This window comes from Meleagris gallopavo, chromosome 15 (assembly GCF_905368555.1).
Source record: "Meleagris gallopavo chromosome 15, MGAL_WU_HG_1.1, whole genome shotgun sequence".
Lineage (NCBI taxonomy): Eukaryota > Metazoa > Chordata > Aves > Galliformes > Phasianidae > Meleagris > Meleagris gallopavo.
Window position 1 is genome coordinate 5,318,876 of NC_139418.1, and position 22,741 is coordinate 5,341,616.

General features: G+C 35.9%; 1 protein-coding gene across 3 annotated transcripts in view; it reads right to left on the reverse strand.

Moving 5' to 3' along the window:
* The window catches only part of TENM2 (teneurin transmembrane protein 2), a 1,471,143-nt gene that overhangs the window by 865,668 nt on the left and 582,734 nt on the right, over window positions 1-22,741 (reverse strand). For 2 of the 3 annotated variants that reach the window (XM_085236695.1, XM_085236690.1), the window contains 2 exons: window positions 20,675-20,725; window positions 18,402-18,434 (listed from right to left, as the gene is read on the reverse strand). The gene's annotated coding sequence lies outside the window, so the exon portion shown is untranslated. The remainder of the gene's footprint in view (window positions 1-18,401; window positions 18,435-20,674; window positions 20,726-22,741) is intronic. The other variant, XM_085236691.1, reaches the window with a different exon arrangement.

A 22,741-nucleotide genomic window follows, 5' to 3' on the forward strand; every position in this document is an offset into this window, starting at 1 on the left:
ATGCAAATAGATCCAGGTCTTCTAAAAGCTCACTGACAGATGAAAAAGAAAAAAACAGGAAAAATACTTCTTAGATGAATTCTTTAGATTCTAGATTTAGATTTTAAAAAAGTTTTATCTGAATATATATTATATATTATATATATATTTTATATATATATATATATATAAAAAAAATAGTTTTATCTGAAGAAAATCTTCTAAAAAATTAAATACTTTTCTGGCTGCATTATTACTAATTTTTTTCTGCCTTCCTAAGCTTCCTACTTCTGTCCATGTTGCAATGTGACAGTATCAGAACTAACTTAATCTCAAGCTTCACAGAGGGAAAGCTAAGCAGAGCTGGAAGAAAATGACATTTCTTCCCATGCAAGCAGAGGGCTGGCCTGCCCATGCTTATCATCCAAATAAAATCTTGCTTGGATTAAAAAGCAGAAGGCAAAGAGAAAAACAGGCAGAGACAGGAAAATTCAGCCCCATCAAGAGGAATATGCTGAGATGCTGGGCTTAGAGCCAAAAACAAAGCATCCTGCAGCATGAAAGCCCAGTTTACTTAGAAACAGTGAAAAAAGGAACAATCTCCATAAAAGCAGTGACTGGAAGAAGAGCAAACACTTTCCTGAAAGAACTCTGCATTTGAGGTACAGAGTAGCATGAAGATATTAAAAAAAAAAAAAAAAAAGCAACAACAAGACACAACATAACTCATCTGAAATATCACAGAAGCTGCTTCCAAAGGTAAGGCCAGGACTGTTTTCCATACATCCTACATGAACTCAGACCGTACTGAAAAAGTAATCATCACCGAAAAGGATCAGCTCTGTTGCAGCTTCATACTATCAGTAAAAAAAGTAAGTATCAGCCATGTGTCCGGAGAAAACATGTTTCATTAAAGCAGATAACTCAGTAAAAACGCCAAATCTACTTGTAGCTACAGGGATGCAAACAGAATAAACTAGTTGATTTCAAAATAAAAGTATAGAACAATTTTGATATCACTGTATTAAATAACAGCCTGTGTATAATAGGAAAAAACAATAAACGTAGTTCTAAAATGCTTTCCTAGAAACCCTCACACTCTTGTTCCACAAATAAATTTATGGTTTTGTTGTTTTTTTTTTTATTATTATTATTTGTTTTTTTTTGTTTCCTTTTAATATAAAAAGGAAAACCAGACATAAAGAAAACAGCATCATGTCTATTTTGGATGCAGCACCCATGCAAAAACCTAGTTGCCCTAACATTCCCAACTTAGAGCAGAAGAACCTGTTAAGACACATCAAAGTGCAAAGGTAGACATTTATCAGCTAGCCCAAAGCCAAGTAGCTTCTTTTCTTTTTCTGGATGAGAAGCAGGGAGGAGGTGAGGTGGTGTGGGACTGTCAAATATTTTCCTTTCAAATAATTTGTCAGACCACTGATAGTTATATGCAATTTCAGATGTCAGAATTGAGTTCACTGCTCCATTAAAAAAAATTTGAAGTTAAACTGAGCAAGCTGCATCTTCTAACTCTCCTCATCATTTCCAACAAAGGAAATTGAAGAAAAAAGGTTTATTATTTTTTTAAAACTCTTTTCCAGAGATAATTATTCTCATGTAGAACAGAACCAGAGATCAACCTTGGAAAGACACACAGGTATCTAACATGCTTATATTCTTTTAACCACTTCAAAGCATTTATCTGGTGTATTTCATTGTTGTATTATTTTGCATGATTCTTGTATTTTTTTTCTGTTTTGATTTCATGAATAAAATTCTCATTGTATTCCCAAAACACAAGGCAAATCACTTTAGTTCATGTATGGCTTAAAAATCACCAACAGTCAATTTTCACCAAGTTTAGATTTTACATGGGGAAGAATTTCTTCTCAAAGGGGGTGGTCAAGCATTGGGATGGGCAGCTCAAGGAAGCAGCAAGAGGTACTTCAGAGATGTGACACTAAGAGACACGGTTTCGTAACAGGACTGGATAGGACAGGCGAACGTCTGAGCACGGTGATCTTGAAGGTCTTTTCCAACGTATGTATTTCTATGGATGTAAGTGAAGTTTTCAGAAACGCAATCACCTTGCAACTTTAGACTCGGTACATTTCATATAAATCATGTCTTCAGTATAAATGCTCAAGGCCTTAATTTATAATACATTTTCTGTCAGTATTATCATAACAGTCACATACACAAGCAAATGCTGGCCTAAGGACTTAGTTTCAAAATGTACGTCAGCATGAGTTGAGGAAAAGAGTGAACTGGTATATGAGAGATATTGACACGCTTAGATATGCATCTGCTATTCTCATGATTAATATGCCTGCTTTAAATTTTAGGCTGAAGTAATTATGTTCTTTCAGTTTTGCTAGAAACTCTTCTCCATCATATTTGGATGTCTCCCAGTCTAATGCACTTGTTTACCAAACATCCTCCTCAGAAATAGCTTCAGGAAGAACAAAATCAATTTGCAACTAAGTAATAGGTACATGGCAAAAAGTAGCAAAATGGAATAGGCTTGAAAAGAAAATAATTTGGAGATTACAAAAGCAATTAAGAATCATTCTAAACTAATAATCCAAAAATGCAAATCAACTTAAGAACTTCATGGTTCCTCAGACCAAAGGAAGTAATGGTAGAAATCAAGAAAAACAAAGAATCTAAAGACATTTCTCTCACTGGAACCACCTATAGCCAACTGCAAATTCTGTACAAAATCATTTTTACAAAGACGTTCAATAGAAAGCTAATTTTTTCAAGTTAATCAAGAAACAAATTATAAAGAACGAGTAACTTGTATTCTAAATTTCAGAATTAAACAACAGACATGAGAATGGTATCGGTACAACCTGTACCGCAGTTCTGAGTCTTCCCAAATGTTAAAGGGAGAACAAAAAGCACAAGTCAGATTTCAAGCTCCTTTATTCCACTCAACTCGGACTTGCTGTGAACAAGATGGATAAGTCCCTTCTCTGCCAGCCCCCCTGAGCACTGAGATGCTTCTGACTGATGAAGGTCACTGTGTCTGAAAGCTGTAGAAAGTACAGAGCTTCCATTTGCCCACCACAACCACACAGACACGCACCAAGTATTTCTGGGAGCTTGTTAACCAGTCCTAACACCAGTATTTGGACACCTATTTTTAACGTGATCAGGTCTCAAAGCCACACAATGTGAAAATACTAGTACGTGCACAATGTACTATAGCACAGAGACTGAATCTCAGAGAAGGAACTGAACTTGAAAGTCAGATCACCCAGTTTCTACATCAGTGCTTTAACTGCATAATGTATCTTCCTTTCTATGCACGAAGCAGGATTAAATCCCTTTCTGCCACTGATTTCAGTTGTAAGATGACTGCACAAGAAAAATTCCTAGAATTATGAAATTCACACGATTCCTTAAAACTCCTACAAGCCATATTTCCGTAAGCCCATTTCAAGTGATTTGTAAGTAACTAAACTTTACACTGGCAAACGGTTTCCAAATGTCCAAAACACTAAGAAAAATAAAATTATGTACAGAGGCCTTAAAAGGAGTTTTCCAACTGTGAAGCCTAGCATTGTTGATTAGAATGGTATCTGGAACAAAGTTAAGTAATACTTCTGGGGTTAAACACTGCAGTTACTAAGCAGAGAGATCAGGAAGAAAGCCAAGCTGGTTGATTTCCCCAAATGCATCACTCTGACCATCTGTGAGAGAGGTAATGTTCTCTTAAGAGAAGAAACAATTATCGAAAAATGGGTTGTGGGATTGTCTTGATATGTATTTTGCTGTTGTTCAATTAACTCTTCATTTATAGTCTTCCCAAAGCACCAAAAACCAGATGAACCTAAACACCATTGGCTCTGCTAACGTGTGAAGCTTTTTTTTATACGCATACCCAAAAGTGCAATGGTTGAATCTTTGCTAAATAGCCACTGTTGAACACTGCAAAGTAGAATGAGTTGCAGTAAGTATCAACTTTATATACAAAACACCTGTTAGATGGTTGTTGTTTTTTTTTTTTTTCCAAGGGAGAAAAAGCACACACCTGCCTTCACTCTATATGTTCCTGTGCATAATCACGTGTTATGCACAAAGCTCCTATTTGTCAATAGTCATCATTATCATTGTTGTATTCAGACAGATGTCACTTATTACTCCTATGGTCATAAATCAGTGAGGAGGAATGGCAGAGTCTTACTGCTTCCTGACTGCTCTCATCTTCTGGAACCTCCACTGGGGCAAATGGCATTCCTAAAGCAGTCCTAGTTTGCAGGCTTACTGAATGGATTGCTAGGCTTTGCTATAGAGTAGAAGGCAGGAGAAATACGCTCGAGGCCTCTTTCTCTGAAAAATCATTCAAAACAAAAGCAAACAAACAAAGTGGAAAAACAATGTTGAGCAAATTATATATATATATAATATAATATTATATATATTATAATAAGCATTTTCAGGGGCTTATTATTTCAGAAATAATTTTCTAATATATATGTACTTAAAAAAGCCCAAATGATTGCCACTTTAAATATTGTCATAGCTCCACAAGCTTACTTGTCTCCACTTGCATACTTTGGCTTTTTGCACCAGATATAATGTCCTGATTAACTCAACTTTACATACACTAAGGTACAGATACTCTAAAATACAAAACAAAACGTACTTACACAAATATATTGTTGCTATGATGCTGAATGCTGCAAAGACAGCAAGAACTATGGAATTAGCCACATGAATCTAAGCACTATTTATGTAGAGGCAGAGTATGGGATTATCTGGCCTGAGGCTCAAATATTATTGTCTACTGAGACACAGACATTAAAAGTAATTGACAGGAACAGTGTTCTTCATCAGTAACTTAAAACAGAGTTGGACACTCCTTGCTATTTTTTCTTGAGACATTTCAGAAGGAAAGATTTTTTTCAAATTTCTTAGCTTCTCACACTTTTATGGAGGGCTTTGTCTGTTTTTGTTATGTGCATTCATTGGTAGAGTACACTCTTTAACAATTTCACTTAGATTACTTGTGAACACTTATCTTTTTTTCCCCTCTTATCTTCATCTCTCTATTATACTATAGAAGGTCGGTAATTGACCACATTCATTACTTAGATGAAAAACATCATCAAGACGACAGTCCATAACTACAATCAATTGCCAGGTGCTGAAGTTTTGACATCCATCAGCTTCGCATTCTATCAGGTGAATCCTGAGCCATGAATTTGTAACATATACATCAGTGAGCAAGAAAAGACATGTCAGCTATGCCAGAAGCACAACTACTCACTCCATGCACTGATATAAGTCTGTTACAATGACTGCTTGAAATTTTAATTAACTTGCATGGTGTCTTCAGGAATATTCTAAAAGCTCTAGTTAAATACATTATGAATGAATACTTGAATGAAATGGAAAGTTATGTAATTCCTGTTATCCGCTGCAATCTTTTCATTTTATCATTAAGTGTATACATGCATCCCTAAAAGCCCAAGAACCTGATAAAACCTTTGGGAAATAAAAACAGTAGAGCATTTGGGACTAACAAGTAATTGTCAATTAGGGTAGGTCAATTAATTCATTTTGAACAAAAATAATAATAAAAAAATGCACACAAAGCTTGAAACGGAGTCACACAATGTCCTGGACTTGAAGTTCACATCAAGCTAAATTGGAAGATGTTCAAAGAAATTAGAAAAAAAATAAAGAGGAAGGAAAGAACTTCACCTTTAAATTTTATTTTACTTTTTTTTTTTAAGGGAAGGGGAGAGGGGGGACATACTTGAACTGTAGTCTGTTAGCTGCCTGCCTGACCCAAAGCTGAACAAATGCCAAGGATAGTGACAGAGAAGAGCATGGATAAAAGGGATAAAACATTAAAAGACTGACTCAACACAGCCATGAAGTGGAAGCATTCTTGCTTTCCTGTCATACAGTAACTCTTATCGCAGAAAGCCCCTCTAGATATGGAGACAGGAAAGCACAGCAGGGCAGCAGCTTTACAACCATCCATACCCACACACAACAGCAAGCACAGCAGCAGGACAGACTGCAAGGAGAGAAGACGTGCAAAAACCAAAATTAAACTAAACAAGTGAAACTTCCAAGGAAAAACACAATACTGAGAATCACAGAAAGAAATTGTTTTTCCTGCTGCTTTCTCTGCTTTGCAGTTCTCTATTATCTGCAGATACAAACATCAATTCTTCATACTTTTAATTTGCCATGACAAGAAGTTAGAGGAAACCATTAGAGAATGCATCTTCTCTGTAACTCAAAATACTGTCCATAAGCATCCTTCCAAGATACGAATACTCTTATTATTTCCAGTTTGCTATCCTTGACTTCGCCGACTGTATTTCTTTCCTTTTCAACTAGAGTACATTTTATTTAATATGCTGTACATATAAAGAGGCCATATTGGATTGTATAACACTACACTTTAATGAGAATTCATTTATAAATTATACAGTGAATTGCTTCATCTTCTCACACCTTTAACGTACTTCTTTATTTGTATATTTTTACACAGTGATTTTCAGCTATTATCAACATTTTTATTAAGAACTTACTCTAAAAGTCTCTTAGTCGATATTAATAAGAATACCTTTTTATAACATTTTCTTGTATTTGTTGTGCAAATCCATTAGCAGCATGTTTCCCACCACAATAGCATGAAGCTGGCGTTTTAAACCAGAGTGGGATTCAATTTCAGCAACTGTGACCCATTAAAGCTTTACCACACAAGACCTCAGATTGGAGAAATGGTATGACTAGAAGCACGTGCATCCCAGGAATATTTCCCACCACCCCAGTTCAAGGCCCTTCTCTGCTGCTTTAATTAATACTGTCAACTATTTAATTTCTTGGTGGATAGTTATTTGGTTGTCTGTAGATTTATGGTGTTTTATAGGTAACTGAATAAATCAAAGCAACCTCCAAAAATTCAGAAAATCGATTTGAATCACTACAGTCATAACAAAATTAGCTTTCAAGTCAGCATCACAGAGAAGGAGAGTTTATTTAGAAAGCAAGCAAAGTTACTCTTACAAAACTTCTTTCAATACTCAATACATTATACTATCAACTCGTGAACGAGGTATGCAGAAAGTCCTAGCATTTTCTTACCTATGTTTCTATCACTATTTCTTAATACCTAACATTTCAGTTTTATTTTAGAAGTACTAACCATTTTCACCACAGTCTGCGTGAAAGAATCACTATTTATGCCACAACTCATCTGTTACAAGCTGCATGGATGTTCTTGCAGTATCTGCTACAATACACCCAATACTTGAATTGTCTCATCTTCCCTAGTTATTATCTTCCCACAATGCTAAGGGAGGGAAAAATCCCACAGTTTCTAAAACTAACATGCTATGAAGCCCAGAATTAGAAGAGGTTTACCAGAAAGAAAGAAAGAAAAAAAAAAAGATTGTAAGAAGGAGACAAGGTGCCAAAACTATACATATCATATGGGCATAAATGACTGCACAACAGTGAAGTCATACCTTTGCCACAACAAACTTCCCAAATGAAAACTGGCAATTTACCACTTTTGTAATTAAACTCCTAGACAGGTCTGCTCCTAATGAAACAGAAAACGATGACTGCACGTTCCAATTTTGATATGCTATATGTATGTATCAATCTTACAGAAATCACACTGAGCAGCACAGAGAGCAACTCCTTTCTTGTGAAACATCACAAATGAAGAGAGAGAGGAAAGGATGTACCAATAGAAATAGATATTTCTGTAGTAGTTCATCAACACTTGGCTTTCTATGGGAATCTGTATTAGTGCTACTCCTAACACACCTATCAAATATTGTCACGTATTGGCTACAAGCCAAGCTTTGAGGAAAACATGCAATGAACCCACCCCACCACATAACTCCTTCCATGCGGAAGAGTTAGTGATGATAAGATGTAGACTGTGTGGATTCTTAAGTTTTTTTGCTTCACATTTTCTTTTTCTGCTATCTGCAGTGAGAAAGAAATACTGAAAGTTCTCTGCATCGATGAAGTAACATTAACTTCAACTTTCAAGCATAGAAAAAGAAATACCTGACAAAGATATGAAGAACATCGCTTGCCATCCCTGATAAGGATCTAATCAAATGATTTACTGATTGAACCAAGTAACAAGAAAGTTTTAAGTGCTAAGTAATTAACACTACTGCAATATTTTTCAGCTCTTCCTAGTGTTCAAAGCACGCTCTCTAAGGCAGACACAGAACATCCAAGCCACGTTCCCCTGCTGTGTCCAAAAAGCAGCCGATTGCTGCTTGTTCCGGCACAATGCCAGCTGATGCTCCCAAGGCCTGAGCTAATGTCTGCCCCAGTGCTGCAGGAGGATGCAGGGCACACTGTCTCCAGCATAACCACGAGCAAAGCGCACTAATGACTTAAGTACCATATGATAGACCAACATATATTTTAAGAGCTTATTTTTAGTACTTTCAGTATTTTTTCAAATAATATTTCAATTGAAACGAAGGTGCAGAATTTTAGGCATCGTGCCTTTGAAACATTTTCTGTTTAGGGGTTTCAGTTCTACCTACTATTAGAATGTGTAATTAAGTTGTAAAAACAGCATTAAAAACAGGTGAGAATTATCCATATCCACATTTTATTTGGGCAGTCAGGCACAGACTAAATCACAAGAAACCAGAAGAAAAATTTAAGCAGAAAGAGCTACTTATAACTATTTTACTGTCTCTGTCCTATCAACAGAATGCATGGTTTCTGATAGGTCTGTAAAGCAGTCTGCACTCTGAAGAACTCCATTATGAAAGATTAATATCTGTCAAGTGAATTATTATGTGATACATATGAATAGTACAAAAAATACACATCTAATAAACCTTGTTTAAAAGTGAATGCAAAACAATCATTAAAATTTTAAGACTAGATATAAAGATGGAGAATGAAAAGGCCTTAAGAATCTTGCTTTTCAGAATCTCATGAAACAAGTTCAACATCTCAGGACAGCAGATGAGAACTTGTAGATTTCAGGTGCATTTTTTTTGTTTGTTTCAATTGTCGCTTTAATGCAAACCCTCCACAAATCAACCAATGTATTGAATTATCTGTGCGATAATATATTCAAACATTTGACATTTACATTAATTGCAGATAATGAAGAAAATATTTTTTTTGTTCGTTGGGTGAGACTAAATGGGCTGGAAATTCAAATGAATAAAACATCATTACTGCATACACTGTACACCTGTTCACAGCTCTACTGACAGCTTGATATTTTTATTAGGTGCACGCACGACAAAGAACAAATGACCACTTTCACACTCACAGGACAAATGTAAGCAACCAGAGCTCAATATGCAGGGTCACTTAAACAACAGAGCTATGACCAGTGCTTCACGAGCACCAAAATGCCTCCACTTAGTCATGACTCCTAATTTTATAAATTATTTACAGTTTAGTAGGTGCAAAACTGGTGGAAAATGCCTTTGCTGGCTGCTTGATTGACAGTATAATTATACTGTGTTTTTGTTTTTAGCACTGTTATGCAGAATCATAATGCCATAAAAACAAAATATGGATGTTATGAGCTTTTAACTTTGACAAGGTCATTCAGAAGCCTACCAAAGAGGTGTCATGAAAAGCCAAAGTCATCATTAGCTGCGTCCTGTAAATACAGCTGTACCTCCAGCTGTATTTCAGTACAACTAAACGCTCACTTCCATTTCAATTTTAAACTTCTCTACAAAAGAAAACATAAAAATAATCCAGATATTTTCCCATTATAATTTTAGAGAAGTGCCTAGAACCACTAATCACAAGTTTCATTCTCCTCTGTGCAAGGCTCAGTATTTAGTTAATGCCTTGCAGAAATTCGTACAGACTTTCAGATGTAATAAAGCACAACTAAATAGAAACGAGACAGCCCTACGGAATTCACTTTTTAAATATATATTTGATCTATGATTCAAAAAGACTCATTATTACGGACTTCTTGGAGGGATATGAGGACTCAGATCTTCCAAAAAATAAGAGGATACAGAGCATTGTAATTTCTTTGATTTTTTCCAAGTGTAAGAAAATGTAATTTCAAAGTACAAAAGAATTGCAGCCTATGGAATTGAAAGATTGTGTTTAAATTACATAGAAAGTTCATGTTTGTCTAGATAAGATATGCAGGACCTCCCATGAAGAAATAATATTCCAATTTGCAAGGAAAATCCCTCATCCTGTAAAGCGTGAGTATTGAGCTGGCCAGATTTCCCCTGTCTGCCTTGATCTTCATGTGATAGAAAAAATCTCACACCAAGTGCTATTGAAAAGGTGCTGATTTCATAGTTAAAGCGTTGGGTTATCTCTGGATTTAACCCACATGGGGATTTTCAATCAAAGACAAAGCCATCAGGCAGCTCCTTCAAACTCAAAGTAACTGACAGTGCTAAAACTAACAAAAATAAAGGAATAAAACAGACCCCAAAAAGATTCCATGGAAGAAAAACAAAACAAAACCAAACCAATCCACAAACCCAAAACTTACTAGTGATACTTTGCTATTGTTCCATCTTTCTAAATGTTACTACTTATAACTAAGGGGCTCCACTTATCATCACCCAGCTCTAGAACAATGTGAGTTTCACTTTGTCTCATAACATTTAGACGTCATCATACAATATCAGACTCTTCTGTTTACAAGGCAGGAAAAAAACCACACAAATTGGATTAAGTCAGCTTAGTTGCATTACTCCTCTCCCTCTTGTTTGCTGATCAGAATAAAACTGCCATGCACCCCACCTGTGGTGGTCAGGGCTGCAGACTGTTTTGGGTTCCCGTGTCATTCTAATGCAAAGGATTATCTGTATGAAAACTCTAACTTGCTTTTGCTTACAGTTCTTAGAAGTTGCACCTAGTTCTCGTGCTGTTCCAAGCCTGTCTTTTGTGCCTGCTGGTCTCATGCTGATGTTTTCACGCTGTTTTTCTTATGGACTTGCACTTGCAAATCCCAGTATTGCTGGGGATGTTATTCTATCTGTTTTATTGCTCCTGTAGGAAGCAGTAACCATGCTGTGAGAATAACCCCTTCTCTCCTTTCCTTACACCTAACATTATATGTTTTAGTTAGTACTAGAGAATACTCACTTGACGAACAACTGTATTCCACTTGGTGAGTACTATCCAATAATATGTATGCGTTAAATCTTGAAGAACAGTCAGCATACTACACGCCTGATTAAGCAACACTAATAGCATTGTAATAGGTACAACACAAAGTTGGGCAGGTCTTGGTTACAATTATATAGTAATAGGAAAAAAACACAGTGGAAATAACCACCAACCACAATGCTGCATCACCATCACACCTGGACAAGATCTTCATCTAGATGTGCTCCTCTTTCTCTTCTCAGCTAGTCAGCGGGGAGTTTACCCTCTTCCTCTCTTGCCCTCAACTCACATTTTTCTTTCTTCCAAAATTAAGTTTCACTGTTGATGAATGCCATCAGGAACAGAACCCTGTAATACAGTCTTTCTCAAGACTGTACAACAACATAATGACAAGATAAATCAATATGTTTGAATTTCCTGAAAGTGTTGTTCTTTCTACAAGACACAAACGCACAATTTCTCACTGTAACACAGCATTCTTTTTGCTTTCCACTCATAAAAAGCACATTTTGAGACTTCAGCTTACTTTTTAACTCTTTTCTTACCTTCCAATTTTCACCTTTTTTTTTTTTTTTTTTTTTTTTAAACAAAGTATGAAGGCTGGACACAAGTTAAGACAGCAATAGTTTCAATGTTATTCTAAATATTTTTTCATACCCCTATCCTTACATGCTGTCACTGACGTTTCTGTTCACACAACACTCAGGGTTCAGACTCATTCTTACATTCATTATTACGATATGTTTAAATTCTGTAGGTATCCATATTTGAGCATCTGTATTCTAGGGATCCACAAACAGCAACAACATATACTGGAATTCACCATTCTAGTATTTCTTTTGCCATCTTTTGTTCTCCCCATGTACTTTCACTCAACCAATTCCATTATACATTCTCTTATTCAGCAAACGCAACCAGCATTCTTTTTATTCCTAGAGAGCACTACTGTACATTTAGCTGGGTTACATAAAGCCACATTGCAATGTTGTGTCTATGTCCTTATTCACCCCTGTTGCCATCCACTTCTGTCAAATGCAACCATGATTAGCAATTAAAAGACTCAGATAACTGGTAAAGACATTGAATAAAAAGTTGTAACAAATCTTGCAGAAATTAACATCCCCTGAGATCTGAATGACTCCAAACTGTACACCAGTAGTGCATGTATAATACCCTTGCAGCCAGTGAATCTTTTAGGACCAGGTCTAATTTATTTTTTAGAAGTGAATAGATGCCAGTGTTATTCCTATGAAAACAGAAATGCAGTCAAGATGTTATAAAAGCACAAACAAGGACAAGATCTCTGTATATAGAACAGCTATTGGGCGACCAATAGTTTTTGCTTATTTCATATTCCAGCTTCTACTCACGCTGACAGTAACAGGAGAGAACACCAGCAAAGCTGATATGTTATTGTCGTTTTCTGCATGAATCCGGATCTATGCCTGCAACCACAAGTACTGAGTAAACTGAATAAAGCCACATACTCTGCTTATAGAAACTTACTGTTCTAATGTGTGACCAGAAGACTAGGGAACTTAGAAAGATACAACACCAAACTGAATGGAGCAACTAGAGCCACTACTTATTTGTCCAAGAATGCTCACCAATCTTTTTCTTTTTTAGGAAAAATTCTCATTTCATATCTCAGCTGACACTGAAGCTTAGTATCTGTTCTGCAGCTGTTCAGTCTCCCTCTTTTTTTTTTTTTTTATCTTTTCTTTCTTTTATTCCTTTATAATCCTACTCGCATGAACAGAAAATTAAACATTACTCATAAACACCCTTCAAAAGTACAGCATGTCCTAAGTACCATTACAAAGAGAAACAAATAGATTCTATCTTTAAGATAACTTAGTCCCTATTATGTCCAAACAGTTAAAGAAAAAAAAAAAATCCTTCCTATCAACTCCTTCTGACTAACTTATGTCCTGGTCTGTCTTTCAGAAACTCTGCAGGTAAAGTACATGAAGGAATGCATATACAAAGTGGTATCGGTAGGGCTCAGCTATCAATTTGGGCTTCCCTGTTGTCCTGTCATAGACAAAGAACTGTCTATAATAGGCTTGAATGAATAATGGCTCAACAGTGTCTCTCTTTAACCATTTATTATAACGTAAGCCATTTTAGAAAACCACCTCTAATATTAGCAGGCACCCTGAAAAGCATTATTTCAACTCTGCTGTGACAGAAGATCCCAGATTTCAGCCTTATATTGTAGTTCTTTAAAGGTAGATATGACAGTTCACAAGGAGGCTTTCAACAACTATTTGGATTCACCAGCTTGACAATTCTGCAGAAAAGCCAATTCCAGCAGTTAGTACAAAAGAAATATTTGACACAGCAGATGTACTACGCAGATGCTTGAAATATTTTCAGGTAGAAACACATTTTTTGAAAATAATTATGTTAGATTAAGAAAGACTAGCATCTAATATAGACAGGAATATTCTGATATTAATATAATAATGAAGATAGATGTGTATAACTAACACTCAAAACATACAGCAAACATATTTTAATAACTGTGATAATACCCATAAAAAAGAAAAATACATGTAATGTTCGCTTCTCTTATTAATTTTATTTATTTACTTATTAAGAAAGTCTAGATAAAAAGTAATTGTTAAACACTTTGTCTTTAATTCCTGGGAGCACAACAAACTCAAGCAGTCCCTGCTGCTTTGGAAAGGATACATTTTCACCCTAAGAAGATGAACACAGTATGACAACTGAGGGACAAGACTCCTCCCTGCATATAACAATCTTTAGAAGTCTGTTAAGCAAATGTCAAAAAGGCAAAACTGGGATGATACTCATCTTGAGCTTTGCCTCAAAAGCAAGCAGAAGACACTTGAATAGTATTCTTGGCATGGTTTTTATGGTGCTAGAAGGACATCCATGGACTAGATTTGGTTAAGTATGAAGAAAACTTTTGTTCACTAGTGTTTGCAGACACATTACAGAAGAGTATGAGGTCTACAGGAGTTAGAAAATAAAGATTCTTAGGATTCTGTTTGTGGTATACAGACCACAAATCAGGCTTCATGCCACCTATGAAATAAGAAGTGGTGGTGTAAGGGGAGCTCTCAAATTACCTTCACACAAACCTGTCAGCTATGCATCAGTTCCTACCGGTATGAGTGACAACTCCAACGCTATTACTTGCCAAAACCAGGCAAGCATAAAGTTTATTTCCTAGTATTATCAATCCTGGTAACATAAATAAATGCAATTACGATGGTGAACTGATAATTTCATAAATCAATATACCCTCATCTAACTCTTACTTTGTCCCCCTACCAACATTGATGGGGTATCAGATAGTACCATGACTATTTTTCTTGAGCGATTACACCACACCACATAAGCCACTCTGCCAAGGCACACATGTTGAAACTCCCACAAAATACTCTAAAGCTAAAAGGACATCTATTTCATAGGCTGAAGCCATTTGATAGAATTCCAAAAATCAACACAAGACAAACTTTGCATTAAGATATGGAAATACTATTCCTTGGTAGAGAAATAATCCCTTATCTACCATTGCTGTTGTAACTGTTGAACTCTTAATCTGTTTTATATATTACTTTCATTTGAAATAATGAATTTGGATTAAATTTCAGAAGCATGTTTCATCCTGGCTGCCTTTATGTAGGCCACAATACGTTGATACATGTTCTACACATAATGGAAGGGTGAAGCATAAAAAAAGTTTCTTATTATTTTCTCACATTTTTTCACACAGCAATCTGAACTTCGTGTGCAAGACATAGGTGAATACCATAGGGTGCAGACAAAACAACTAGCTTTTACATTTTACATATTTTACACAAAATTAAAAAACCCTACCCATTCAGCATGCCTGATGCCTGAACGCAATGTCTTGAATCTTGTCTAAACTGAGAAGCAGGCCTCATTTTCCTTTCAGTTTAAGTTGCTTTCACCTCAGAGAAAAGGAAACGTGTATCACAATAGAACTGAAGGTCAGGAGGTTATTCAGCTTGCTGTGGCAAGTACTGTTGATCTAAATTCAAACTGTCTGATCAGTGCTACTCACACAACAGGAGCAAGTGGAAGGGAGGTTGCACAAAGCTAGCATCAAGTTACATCTAGCAGTGTCTTTGAAATAATTTTCCTACTACACATTTACAATGTTAATAAATTGAACAGACAAGGAAAAAATGGAGAAAAAAGATGTTTAGATTGCATTTTCACAAGAACATCATTTCAAAGAATTATGTAATAATTGTCTAATTGAAAATGACTTTGTAAGGCATTCAGATCTTCTAAGATAATTCAACACCTAAGTCCACGGACAGTTTAATCTGGGAAGAACTATTAGCGAGAGGAGTGACTTCGCTCTGCTCTTTGTCCAAAGTTTTCAGCTTTTTATTTGTGGAAAAGTGCTCCTGCAATCCCAGGGTAAGCTAAGGAATACATCTGGCTGAAAATCATAGCAGTTGAAAACAGTTACGTTCCAGCCTGGTTATTTGACAGGTGAGGGATGTCCTGTGACTACACGTGAATTTCAGTAGCACGAACACGGGATGGGAACAACATCTAGTGACACATGGGACTGCAGTGCTTGTTGCTGAACTTGCTGAACTGAACTGATCAGGAAATTACAGCACAAAGCGCACAGTCTCATATCCTCCATCAAGCCAGAACACAGGTTAGAGACTAAGCACCTTTTCATTAGCCTGGGGTGAATATGTCCAGGGAAGGACTACAGAATTATCCTTCTAGTTTCTATCACACTCACCAAGTACAAACAACCTCATCTGCCCCTCAAAAGCATGAGTGCATTATGAGCAATCTTCATTACTCTAAATTTATTCATTTGAAAGTGAAAAACCCTGGTGGCAGCCTGCCTTGTGGGACAGTAAAATACTGCAGCATGGGTGAAATTCAACAGCTCAAGCAAGTCACACTTCATCCAATGGTAACTGACTAAGAAAGAAAGTGGGTTTTTAAGCACCCATGCCATCAGATGTTCTCCTGAAGTTTCGTATCTGAGGTAAAACATGATAATTTACATATGCAGTATCAGAAGGATTCAGAAATGTGTTTTCAGCATGTTACAGACCAACAGCAGAACAATTTTGAATGAACCACAGCCTAAGATGATGAAAAAGGGAAAAGGTCAATAAACAGAATTAAAATCCCCTAATTTGATGCATTTGCTGACAACAAACACAGATTGGGCAAACTACCAGGCAACTCTAACAGAACTAGCAAGGTTAATGGAGCTGCTGCTATAACATATTGTAGATCTAGTAGTGTCAGTGGCGATACCGGTACTGCTGTAAACACAGTTTGTTTTCCATCTGGTACGTGGTATATGCCCTTGATAAAAGGGTGCTCTATTATGTAGTTCTAATCTTAAGTTTATTTACTCCTAAAGATGTATAATTATTTTAATAGCCATATAGAGTGACAGGACTTCTGCTTCTAAAACATCCTTATAAAATATTTCCCTAGAGAAGTCAATGCAAATGCCGCCCACGTTCTGGATGGAAAATAATATTTTACATTTATATCTCTCCTGCACCCTTTACAAATTAATAACAAAACTGTGAAGCTACAAGTAAAACTATAAATGATCTACGTTACTAGGTAGATTGAATGAACAGACTTCCCTTCTTTGGAATAAACTTTGGACAAGGCTTTGAGAAAGAACTGATACAAAAAAATCAAGTAACTTTCAGGAGCATTTTGTGCTGTCATGTAGTTTCTCATTCAATTTCATCCTGCATACTTAAGGACACACATTGCTGAGCACGTGGTTTTAATTCTCTTAATCAGTGTTTTTAACTAATATTCTGTTGAAGCCTTGATTTGAAATATAATCACTCTTTTCATGGAAATATTTACAAGAGAAAATGTGGAACCTTGAAGATTCATGTTTGAATTGTGCATGGTATCTATGGTTACAATGTATTATGGATGGTAAAGAACAGTAACAGACTGCATGAAGCAGAAAGAACTGCAACCAGAAAGAATGTAAGCCTAAAGGAGATGAAATATAGCCTAGAAAAAATGTGTATATTGGAGAATGCTGGTTAGAGGAAATAAAGGACACAAAGAAAAAAAACTGCATGCAGATATTCATAAGCTAGCATTCTAAACATAAAATAGAACTTCAGAAATTGCATAATGGTTATAGGGATGGGCCTTTCCCAAAGACAATGAGATATTTCAGAAGGCAGGGCAAGGTTCCCTTCGATCCCTCTATGGTCTAATGCCACATACATCCACAGTTACATATGTCTTCTTTCTTTGTTCCAGACATTTGTGCAACTCCTGGGTTAGATGCTACTGGAGAGGAACAGCTCTTTTTATCACTGAGATACTATCTTACAGAGTTAGCCATCTGCTATAAGTCTTGCTAAATGGTGAACAGCAATGGTTAACCAAACTGCCTCAAATTTGCTCTGACAGCATTCTGAATGGGAATGAAGGCATTTCTTGAAGACTACACTCTACTGGAAGTATTCAGTAGACAACCACGCACAGATATCCTTTAAGTCACCAAGCTTTAAGTATTACTGTGGTTTTAACTTTCTGCAGCTACCACCTAGTGCTGCTGACAATCATTTTGAATAAACTGTATGAATGACAGTTCACAGGCATCTATACTTCACAGATAACTGGTAGGTGGGTGAGTGAACACGTGGCTGTAAGTACAACAAAAATGAGATTGTTAATAGGCTGGAGACAGGGACTTTTCATAAAACTACTGTAAGTTTTTATATGTGAAGTCTGTATAATTCTATAGGATATTTGGTTGCTGCATTTCAGTGAAGCTGCAGGAGTTAAACAACATATTTTGTTTCAACTATAAACAATCACAGTGAAGAAACGTGCTGATTAAAACCAAAAACTTTGTTAGTCAGTCTAGGTCCTGGAATGGGCAAAGAGGAGACAGCCACAGATTCACTGCTGCTAATGCTGCACCAGTTCTGCTCTAATCCTCAAACACCTCTACAAAGATAGCTTCGATCTGACTTTCTCTGTTGATTTCCTTTAATTTGAAATGCGAGTTAAAAATGTGTTAGCTATGTTGTTCAATACCACCAGAGAAATGCTACAGAGAAAAGGAACTTCAAAGAGATCATGAGATAAGAGTTATGAAATGGAAACAGGCGTGAGAAATAGGATAAAGGCGGAGTTTCTTCAATTACTGCTTCCACTTTTCAGGAGAGAAGGTGATCCTTAGCAAGCACAAGATGTTTAGTAGGATCTTGTTCTGATTAAACTAGGGTGTAAAAGGCAAAGGTACTCACAGACAGTCTTGTATTTCGCGATTTCCTCTGAATCTGCAAAAATATTTCTTAAACTTACAAACAGAAATAAAAAACTACTTACTGACATTAATTAATCTATATAGATACTAATATATTTGCTAGTGATGTAGGACCCAGGTCTAAGTTTTATAATTTATTTTACCAAACTTTTTCAATCCATTCACAGTGGCAGACAAATGAACATAGAAAAGGTAAAATACATTAACAGCACAAAGATTACTTCCATCCAACGTGAACTAAGTGCTGTGATTTACATTACCTCAAACACTATGCCACAGAATCATATTGGAGTAGTGAGGTGCCATTCTAAAAGAATCACAACACAAATCCAATCACCTCTTATCAGGATTACTGAGACATAAACAAGGTGATTTTTGTCACCATTTGTCCCAGTTATATCTACTGTTGGATTCTGACTAAAAATTAAACAATCTCTTATTTGAAGCTGAATCACAGAACCTTATGTATGAGCATTTAAAGCCTAATTCCAAATTTATTCCAGCTCATGTAGCAATTATCTATATTTTACTGGCTTCAGAGAATTATGGGGATAGTTTCAGAACAGACTTAAGCTGAGCTGATTTGGGAATACCCAACAACGCTGTTCACCTGCTGGTTTGGTACATTTCCATACCTCTCCCTTGCAGCTTTCCATATCTTCCTTAGTACTGGCAATTTTAACTGTGCAATTACACAGTAACATCAAACTCAAAACTATTTCTAAGAACTATTGTTCTTACTGCATAATAAGGGCTCCTGTATGAGAATTCAGGTACAGGAAAGGGAACAATACTAGCGGCGTTTTGGGGGTTTTGTTTTGGTTTTCTTCCTTTTTCCTTTGATTCGGTTGCCAACTGCAGTTGCCAATACAAGTAGGTCAGAGGTGAAGGAAATCAAAGCTGCCATTCTGACTGCAGCATAGGCTCAGAATGGTCTATGTTGACCTTGAACCACACCTTAAGAAATTACCACCAAGATATCCATGTCTTCATTCCCAAATCCCATTTTGTGTAGTTTTTTAAAATTAGTTTACAAATACGATACATCATGCTTTAAACTGCTAGAACACTACCATGTTAGAACAAAACCATGAAAACAAAAGTAAAGAACAAAAATACAAACTTCAGGGATCAGGCAAGCACGGAATAATAAGTATAGGAAATAAAATTCCCACCTCCTTTATGTTTCAAAGATGCTGTTTTCCAAAGGCAAACAAAGGTCACAATGTTCTGACCTCCAATGTTTTCAAATTGTTTTCTTATACTCTGGAAGTCTGAACTAATAAAATGTGAAGCCTTGCATTTTTTTTCTTCTTCTTCTTCTTTTTTTTTTTTTAAATTTGTTTACTTATTTATCAGCAATTGTTATGCATTTTGTACAAAGAGCAACACTAAGGTGTACTCATCCCCCCTAATAACAGTAAGGGTCAACAAGCCAAGTTGAGGTAACTGGAGAAAAAATTTGAAAGCGATCCTCTCTGCCTATCTGAAAGTAGGGGGTTACAGCCAAATCTGTCAAAACTCTTAAACATTCTGAATATTTTGTAATAGAATTCCTTATTCCATCTGTTGTGGGAATTCAGAGGGGCTACATATGCTCTACTTCTACTGAGCTCTTCTTTTGTAATGAGGATGAGCATTGTTCTTCATATCTTTGCACTGACTTTAGAGCAACTACATTTCACCCAAATAGAAGTACAACAGGTTGAAATTTGCCTGGGATCCTATATCTCCATTGTCAAGTCTTATTAGTAGGAAACACAGTTAAGGTTTGACATTTGCAAACAATGAGCTACTGGATCCTTTGGCTGGCAAGTATGAGTTCTGTGCCAGAACAACATTCATAATCACAGCCAATAAATTTAAAATGACAAGTGTCCTTAAATTATGTTCTCTACCTTAATTAAGTTTCACCCTATGGTTTTGGAAAAAAAAAAAAAATCAATAGCATCACATCTTTATCCTCGTTGATCCCATTGTAAGCTGAGGTAGCAGACACCGTTATAACCAACTTTAAGTGCCCTCTTTTCCTCAAAGGCTGTACTTCATAATGTAATTTTGTGTCTAGCACTGATCTACACACCTACGCACATAAAACACAACAAAAATCCTCATGTCCTCATACAACAATTTTTAGATTAACTGTTTAGAATATCAAATGAAGTACTACAAATAAATTCTACACAATTTTCCATTCAGAATATCCACATATGGATTCTAAATTAATACATATATATATATCTTACTACTTACCAGTTGTCTCTTCTTTTCTCTTCAAGACTGGTGACCATTCACATAGTAATTCTAAAAAACAAGAACAACAACAACAAAAAAAGCTTATTTCATCTGTCCAAGTCAAGCATACGTTGCTTTTAATAACTCGAATTCAAAATACCTTACAAGCACTTAAGAATGGTGTAGAAAAAAAAAAAAAAACTGTTTAACAGCATTCTACAACTTACTGTAGGTTTCCCGTAACTAAAATCACTGTAATGGATTTGGACATGCCTAGGTAATTCAAGGTATTCAATATTTATAAAATATTTATTAAGTACAATTGTTTCTTTCTAACGGTCTTAATGCAGGTATGCATCACAAACTACAACTATCCACAGTTTGGCATCTTTAAAATTACTGGTATTAGAAAGAAGAGTTCAGAGAATTAAAACAACAAAAACAACTAAAAACAAAAAATGCAGAGGACCAGGACTGCATATAGTCCAAACAGCCTCACTGCAGCATGTTTCTCTAGTGCTTGCTTTCTTCACAAATGCAGACAATGCAGCTCCTGCCTATGACAGTTACATACAAAAGAAATTAATTTGATGATTAAGTCACAAAACTTCAGAGCACATCCTGAAGACCAAAAATAAACAAACAAACAATCCACCTACGGAAATTCTCAATATTTTTTCACACTGTGACAAAATGTAATACATATACACACAAATACATGTATACACTGTCCTTCCATGACTCCTTTGAAGTTATGGGTTTTTTTTTGTTGTCTTTTATTATACAATTTAATTACAGAATTAGAAAGATAATTCATGAACAAAAGATTCGCACACAGCTTAATTTAGCTTCAATTTAGGTTGCACTGAGATCTATCCTAGCTATCATGAGGACTCAAGGGAAAGTGTTTTTTTTTTTTTTTTTTTTTTTTTTTTTTTTTTTTTTTTTTTTTTTTTTCTTTAACACTGCTTCAAATGGAGAGCTGACAGGAGATGCTCTCAGGGCAATGAGGCTGGCAAAACTACTTTTATTTCCAAAGGAAAGATAAAATAGAAACAAAGTGCAGCATTTAAAGAGTAAAATGAACTGGTATACAATGCTCTGTACTGTGGCAATTAAGAGATTTATTTACAGAAGCTTGTTACCAAAATAGTGCCAAGACTGTTTATTAATTAAAGGTGTTTTTTCATCCTTAGCTCCTTTGTCAAGAAAGTGAGAATTAGCCTCCTGTTTCTGGGGAATTACAGTTTTCTAATCGTTTTAAAAATGAGGGTGACTAGTTCTGCCACCTACATGCCCTGCAAGCACTCTGCCTCTCATATACACCGAGATTTCTGACAGATTCTGTCAGACTGCCTATACATCTCTTAAAATATTTCCGTGCAAATTTTGAATTATTTGTACATCAACCAAAGTCTGTGCTGGTGTTCTTTTAAAGCAACTCTGCTCTTTGCTTTCAAAAGAACATGTTGTTTCATTCCCCTAAAGAAGCTCAGAACATCAAGGAAAATAACATCAAGTGATAGTGGGTTCAAACGTATTTCTAATCTTTACAACCCTTCAGTACTTACATTAAAAAAGTGAGGCATAATTTATTTCTGATGAAACAGAGTTGCTCAGCTTTCTGCTAATAGGATCCTCAGGGCAAAAGGGGTAGGGAAAGCACTGATAAAGGAAGAGAACTTCATTTTACTGTTTTTTCACTAGTCTGGAAACAATAAATTAATAATAGTGTTTACTCTGATTATCGTTGATTTAGGATAAATTGTTCTCATTTAGCAAATGGGGAAATGAAATTCAATACCCAAGGGACTGAAAAAAATACATCTATGCCAAAGGCTACTATTGAAGATACATTTACAGACCCATTCTGAATTCCTGGATTAGTTCCAATCACTGCTGATAGTAGGGAGGCTAATATGCTACTACCATTTACTAGTTTAATGATGCAAGTTAGGTGTTCCTTTTCCCCTCCCCTCTCTTTGCTTCACCTTTTCCTCTCCTCATGTCTGTCATGAGTTTTTTTGAACTATTATACTTTTAATTCTCAAAGGGTCACTAACATTCAAGTTTCTCTTCTCTCTT